The sequence below is a fragment of the Berghia stephanieae genome, chromosome 8 (genome assembly GCF_034508935.2).
Source record: "Berghia stephanieae isolate SIO BIC M18660-M18661 chromosome 8, UCSD_Bste_1.3, whole genome shotgun sequence".
NCBI lineage: Eukaryota > Metazoa > Mollusca > Gastropoda > Nudibranchia > Aeolidiidae > Berghia > Berghia stephanieae.
Genome location: NC_088367.1, coordinates 11,557,501 through 11,566,192, shown reverse-complemented (window position 1 = coordinate 11,566,192; position 8,692 = coordinate 11,557,501).

Sequence of the window (8,692 nt, the reverse complement as noted above, 5' to 3'; positions counted from 1 at the left end):
AACCGATAATCGTATTATATTATATAAACCGTAACAAATATAATTGGACCTTAATTAATACATCACCTAAAATAAGAGAGCAGGGCAGGGAAAGAGTCCACGAATATATCCGATATTGTATTATATCAAACTATAAATATAGCAACTATCAACGATTTTTACAATGACCCTTCACCTCAAAACAGAAGGATGGAAAAGGGGCCACGAATATAGTATCCGATATTGTATTAAAATATTATCGATGGTCGGCGGATCAAACCTCTGAAGTCCCGATTTTCACGATAGGCGGATCAAACCTCTGAAGTCTACATACGATCATTGCGCATTCGTGTTTTTTGTTTTATTTCAGAGTTTGGGCCGATCATACCTCTGATTCAGAGGTTTGATCCTCCCAAAATTAAAAGCTCGTATGTAGACTTCAGAGTTTTGACCCGCCGGTCAAGAAAAAAAAAATAGGCTTCAGAGGTTTGCTCCACCGACCATCGTTATAGAAAATATAACAATTATCATTCGCCCTAACTATGACCCATTGTCAGAAAACATAAGATCAGGAAAGAGGCCAAGAATATATTCAAATTGTCTTGTAATATTATATGAATGTATCGATTATCATTCGGCTTAATTATGACCAATTGTCAGAAAACATAAGATCAGGAAAGAGGCCAAGAATATTAATATTCAAATTGTATTGTAATATTATATAAATGTATCAATTATCATTCGGCCTAACTATGACCCATTGTCACAAAACATAAGATAACGAAAGAGGGCCACGAATATATTCGAATTGTATTGTAATATTATATGAATGTATCAATCATCTTTTGACCTTACTATGACCCATTGTCATAAAACATAAGATCAGGAAAGAGGCCAGGAATATATTCAAATTGTATTGTAATATTATATGAATGTATCAATTATCATTAGACTTGAGTTAAGATTTCGCCAAAAAAAAAAAAAAAAAAAAAAAAAAAAGAAAGGAAAACAGAAAAATAAAGAAAGGGAAGAAATCACGAATATATCCGATATTGTATTATATCATAATATAAAATATAGCAATGATTATTAGGCCGAAATATAACGAATCGACTTTAATTAGAGGAGCAGGAACGGAACGGGAACACGAATGGATGCCAAAATAAATAAATAAATAAATAAATTCAAAATAAATAAATAAAAATATAAATTGAAAGTTGTTCTTTATTAACAGTAAAATCTCTCTATTGAAAATAGTAACATTGTCCCTTGCACCAACCCCCCCCCCCCCCCCCCATCCCCCCCCCCCCCCCCCCCCCCCCAAAAAAAAAAAATTTAAAAAATGTCTCACATCATTTCTAACCGACCTCCTCAAAACGGTAATGAATGTGTAGCGGATACAATGTGACCTTCACCTTAATTCAGAAAAATGAGTGGAGCAGGCACTAATTTTGATACTAAAAGAAAATAAAGTGATTAGAAAAGTGTCAGAATACAATAGAGAATAAAAATTTCAAGGCGATAGGAAGCTCAACCCCACTACCTTACTGTTACGACAACTCCGCCAGAACGTATTTCATATTTGGCCTGAAAACTTTGTTAAATCCCAGGTTTGAGATTTTTTTGCTTTATTTTTTTTTTTGTTTTTGAAAAGATGAGGGTCAATTTATTCGATCGATATTTGAAAGACGATTTTTTCTGGCCAAAATTTTCAATACGTGTTTTTTTGTTTTGTTTTTAGTAAATATATTATTTTTGACATCTAAAATTCAAACCATCCGAAATATTACCGTTTTGAGAGGATGTGTAGCAAAGATTTCTTGACAAAATGTGGAAAAATTAAAGCGTTTTGGCTTTGCACAACCAATAGAATCTGTACACCATTATTATTATTATTATTATTATTATTATTATTATTATTATTATTATTATATTATTAATTATTATTATTATTATTATCATTATTATTATTGTAATTATTATATATTATTATTATTATTATTATTATTATTATTATTATTATTATTATATTATTATTATTATTATTATTATTATATTATTATTATTATATTATTATATTAATTATTATTATTATTATTATTATTATTATTATTATTATTATTATTATTATATTATATAATAATAATAAATAATAATAATAATAATAAAATAATAATAATAATAATAATAATAATAATAATATATTATTATTATTATTATTATTATTATTATTATTATTATTAGTAGTAGTAGTAGTAGTAGTAGTATTGTTATTATCATTATCATATATTATATATTATTATTATTATTATTATTATTATTATTATTATTATTATTATTATTATTATTTATTATTATATTATTATTATGATTTATATTATTGTTATATATTATTATTATTTATTATTATTATTATTATTATTATTATTATTATTATTATTATTATTATTATTATTATTATTATTATTATATTATTATTATTAATTATTATTATTATTATTATTATTATTATGATTAATATTATTTATATTATTATTATTATTATTATTATTATTATTATTATTATTATTATTATTATATTATTATTATGATTAATATTATTGTTATTATTATTATTATTATATTATTATTATTATTATTTATTATTATTATTATTATTATATATTAATTATTTATTATATTATTTATTATATTAATATTATTATTATTATTATTATTATATTATTATTATTATTATTATTATTATTATTATTATTATATATATATTATTATTATTATTATATTATTTTATTATTATTATTATTATTATTATTATTATTATTATTATTATTATTATTATTATTATTATTATTATTATATTATTATTATTATATTATTATTATTATATTATAAGCAGCGAGTTATGCAATTATATTAATAATTTTGGTTTGGAAACAATTATATAATTTTACATATCTATTACAGTACTTAGAGAATATTTATCAAGCATTGCTTGAAATCACTTGTTCGACATGAAGACTGTGAAAATTATTACACTCAGGATAAGTGAAAACGTAGATAGAATTATATATAAAATAACACGTGTGTGCTTGTCATAATCTGAACACACTATTTAAAAACAACTAGGTACATACACACTCATCCATAATCACAAATAGAGCAAACACACACACACACACACACATACACACACACATACACACACATACACACACATAAACACACATACACATATACACACACATACACACACACATACACACACACATACACACACACATACACACACACACACACACACACATACCATCTGAACTGTTATTATTGTAAAAAAAATAAATGATTTTAAAATTTTCAAAACATAACAAAAAAGAAAAGAAAAACAAACAAAAAAAAAGAGTGAAAAAAAAAAGAAGAAAAAAACAAACTTTTTGCAGCTGTAATTTCACTATTAACCGCCTAGTCATCCCGACATAAAAACCATTTTGAGAATCTGGGTCACATTTTACAACTAAATGAGGGCAATAGATTTATTGTTTTAAAGTAAATACTAAGAGAGGTTCGATTTATTTTCCAAATTTTCGCGTTAAACCCACAGTATCAATTAAACCCACCCCGACTCGCGTAAACATTTATTATGAGGGAAGCAGAAGATTGAAACAGTTGATATACTTTATAACAACAAGAGATGAAGTGAGTAGGAAAGTGCCAGAAGACAATATAGAGAATAAAACATTTTCGCGGCGGTGATGGGGGTTTGATTCCGCGACCTTACTGGTACGACAACTCCGCCTGGCCGGTGAGAGCGTGGTTCTACCGTATGAGCTATCCACGATCCTATAGATAGTTCGAAGATGACGTCACTCAGGTCTTTGTTATTGTTTTTTTTTTTTTTTTTTTTTTTGCCATCCGCGTTTATGAGTAATGCTCACTGAACTGTATTAACCAGACTATAAACGATCATGGAGACACACAGTTTTGTGTGTTGGTCCGTTATACTTCCGGATGGCAATGTTATGAGCTCAGGCCTTTGTTATTGTTTTTGCCATCCGCGTTTGTGAGTTGTTCTCACTAAACTGTATTAACCAGACTATAAAAGTTCATGGTTACACAGAGTTTGTGTGTTGGTCCGTTATACTTCCGGATGGCAATGTTGTGAACTCCTTGGCCAAGCGCATTCTATCTATACTTTGTATTGTCCCCCTTTTACATGAGTCATAATACATGTATTAACTCCCTTTTTTTCTCTCCATTTTATTGGTTCATTTGGGCGGCTCTATCTAGCTTTTGATTCAACATCACACCGTTATGATGCTATTGGATTCAATAGTCTGGTGTCACGTCGCCCTGCAACGGCGGCCATCGTGGTTCTAAACAAAGAAAATCTGTACTTTTTATTCTTCATGCTGGCTAGAACTTTTCATATGTCTTGTGATCAGAATGTGTAAAAGTCAAAAATGATCAGATTTAGAATGGGGGTTTTTCCCCTCTGGATACGCTTTTATGCTCGTCGGAGAAATATTTCATGAGGGCGTCCGCCATTGTTCCGATAGTTTACAGCCAGTTACTAAGTTACCATGCGTCATTACGAGGGAAGTGGCGTCATGACTGGTGAAGCGTATACTCAACGATCTAAATCGCTCACCGCCATGATATTAAAACAAGCGTTTGACCAACAAACCAACCAACTGCTAACCAATCAACGAATCAATCAACATACAGAGTGATAATGATATTATTGTGTTAATTGTCTTAATATTTATATTATTTTCATAACATGATAGAATGAATTCAGTATACAGTTTAAATCAGTCAGCATGTTAGAGCGTAGCCATCGTAAAGTTATAGCCTGACACTGACCAAAAAAAATGACGTCAAAATGCCAGTCTTTGGCCACAAAAGAAAACAAATCGTGAGTTGTATTCAATAGTTCAACCAATGAAATAACTTGTTTCCTTGAGCTCTACTAACGACAACTCACTAGACGCTACACAAACCTAAAAAATGACGTCAAACTGCCAGTCCTTGAGGGTTATAGTGTTAGGCTATAATTATGTTAACGATGGCTACGGTTAGAGCTTGATATTCATCACGAATTTAAAAAAAAAAAAGATTTGTGAGGCGCTCTGGGGAAATAAATGGTCCACACGTCACTCTTTAGGGAAATGGGGAAATTAGGACGGTATACAAGAATAAATAATTCTTTAGATACAGTCAACTAGGGTGACTTTGCCCGTGGCCTTCGTAAAGTTATGGCCTGATACTGACCAAAAAATGACGTCAAAATGCCAGTCTTTTGCCACAAAAGAAAACAAATCGTGAGTTGTATTCAATAGTTCAACCAATGGGACCACTTGTTTCCTTGAGCTCTACTAACGACAACTCACTAGACGGTGCAAAAACCAAATAATGACGTCAAACTGCCAGTCCTTTTGGATTTCAGTATCAGGCTATAACATAACGATGGCTACGCTTTGCCTCTCGGAGCGTGGCCTTCGTAAAGTTATGGCCTGACACTGACCAAAAAATGACGTCAAAATGCCAGTCTTTTGCCACAAAAGAAAACAAATCGTGAGTTGTATTCAATAGTTCAACTAATGAAATAACTTGTTTCCATGAGCTCTACTAACGACAACTCACTAGGCGGTGCAAAAACCAAATAATGATGTCAAACTGCCAGTCCTTTTGGATTTCAGTATCAGGCTATAACATAACGATGCTACGCTCGGAGTCACTTTGCCTCTAGAGATTTAGACATACTATATCATACCTATTTATCCAACAGTTATTTATTTTGATGAAAAATAAAGTCCTCTAATAAGGATAATTAATAACTGCAACAAGCCTGAGAATACTCAAAATGCTCCAAATTAATCAGTTGAGGCAAAGTCAGCCCTGTTGACGGTGATGAAATAAATATGTTAAAAAATTGGCTTAGTCATGGCCCTTTCAATAAGACAACAGTATTATGTTGAGAAAAAAATTTGAGGCATTCGACTTCAAAGTTTCAACAGTTAACAAACATATTAAAATTTTAGTAACTTAATTATATTAAAATTAAAATTGTGACCCATCGTCTCAAAACGGTATTATGTCGTGATGAATCAGATGCTAAAAAGTCAAATTGAAGCTAACATGGTCAAAAATATGAATTATTGATATATAGCACTCTAAATTATGATATTCATTCTCCTCAATTAAACATACAAACTCAACGCAAGTCTGATATTTCTGACTATAAATTCATTTTTCAACATCTTAACCAACACGACATAATACCGTCTTAATCATCCCGACTTAATACCGTTTTGAGGTGGGCAGTCACAATTATGAAAAAGCAAATCTATTTTGACATATTAAGGTGAAAACCATACAAAAACTATCGAGGTCAGCGTGGCTCAGAGGTATCTATGGTCTTTAAAGAACTGAACAAGTGTGTTTGAAAGCAGGTGCCGGTCAGCAGACCGGTAATCAGAAGGTCTGAGGTTCGATCCCCAGTCGATGTTTACTGATTTTTTTGGGATGTTATTTTTTTACTTTTGAGCTTTATTGAGCTTTATATAGCGCAATATCCACTGAATGTGCTCAAAGCGCTTTACAAGAAGTCCCTGGTCAACAGCAACATTTAACATGAAGGACGGGACATGACGCCTGTTAGGCAATATTACAATTTTTCGGGAAAAGACAACGCTGTTAAAGGCCAGGTACTCATTTTACATCTGAGTACGGTGAGAGAATGTGAGTAAAGAGCCTTTTCCGAGGACTCAACTATGCGCCGAGCGCTAGGCTCGAATCCAGGACCTTCCGATCTGAAAGCGAGTGTCATACCACAAGACCACATAGCCACACTTGTATTTTTCATTCTTGTTATGTCTGGCACATTTCATATACACACTTGTTCGGTTCTTTATCTTATACTGACTGGTGCCTGTTCCCTGCTTTCTTAATATGGGTATGGTCTTTGCTTCTTACTCGAAAGGTACCGAGTTCGACTACCCCAGGCCTCGATGGGTGGCCCTAACTCTCTTCTTACCGACGATTCTCATCATTTTGTCCAGAAATGCTTTACATTGTTTTTTTGTTTTTGTTTTCAAGGGTTTTACGGCGCTTGCAACTCATTTAGGTTATATCAGCGCCAGTAAAAAGGAAGAAAATGGGATAGTAAAAAGTTCTAGAATTACAATTAAAGCACCCAAGAAAATGTAAGACATAGGGAACTGGGAACAAATAGGCATCAGATGTAGATTCCAAGAGCATACCACCAATGCACCTAGTTTGAGATCACCTATAAGTCTCATCCAGACACAAGCATAAAATCCAACAAAGAGGAATACACCCAAATGCCTACATTATACATTAAAAATAACAATAATACATTACAGAGAGATGATTTACAAGGAAAAAAAATCTGGTTTCTTGGTGGTAACCAACGAAAAACCACCCGACTGGTGAAACGCTTTACACAACCAACACATAACTTGACTTTTTATACTCAGACCTACGAGAAATAAGTAGGCAACATACTAGATATGCACATATTATATGTGACTCCTCGCCTCAAAACGGTATTATGTCGGGATGACTGAGATGCTAAATATTAAATTTATAACCAGAAATCTCAGACTTTGATTGAGTATGTTTTATTGTGGACAATGATGATCGTATTTTAGAGTCCGATAATTTATATTTTTGACCAGTGTAACTTTAATTAATTTGACTTTTTTTTAGAATCTGGTTCATTTCGACATAATACCGTTTCGACACGATGGGTCACATATGTGTAGCTTAACAAGCTCTATAAAACAACGATTTTTCTTACATTTTATTTAATTAGCAAAACAAATCTGATTAAGAAAAAAGTTCATTCCATCGTAACAAATGTGACGATTTTCCTGTAGTTGGTAAGCAATTCACTTCGCCCTAGCTCACTTTGCGGCGCAGCATTGAGGCGGACACCTGGGTGATTGCAGTCTTCTCTAAGAATATAGACCCTAAAGACAATATTTCCCACTGGGGACAAATAAAGGGATTTAAAAAAATTTATATCATTAGGAAATCCTAGTTTTTAAAAACTGAAAATCATTTTTTGAAATATATCTTTAAGTAGCGATATCTCAAAAGTCCAAGTGGACCGACGTGGCTTTATTCACAGGTCTGATAAAGCAAATTGTTTTGGGCTCATTGTTGTAATGGAATATATATATATATATATATATATATATATATATAATATATAATATATATATATATATATTATATATATATACTCTCAAACCAAATCTAAATATTGTCCATTACAACAATGTCAAACCAAGAGCACAGTTGTGCCCGGTTAACAGACCTGTATATATGTAGACGTCTATGTGGACCATTTCACAATGTCAAATCAAGAACATAGTTGTGGTGCCCGATTATCAGACCTGCATATATGTAGACGTCTATGTGGACCATTTCACAATGTCAAATCAAGAACATAGTTGTGCCCGGTTAACAGACCTGCATATATGTAGACGTCTATGTGGACCATTTCACAATGGCAAATCAAGAACATAGTTGTAGTGCCCGGTTATCAGACCTGCTAATATGTAGACGTCTATGAGGACATCAGTTTCACCATTTCCCGAGAACGCATAACATTTTATTCAATCATAGAAAGCTACCAAGACGACGACAATGTATCGTCGATCGATGTCCAACAACAGTTCATGGCAAA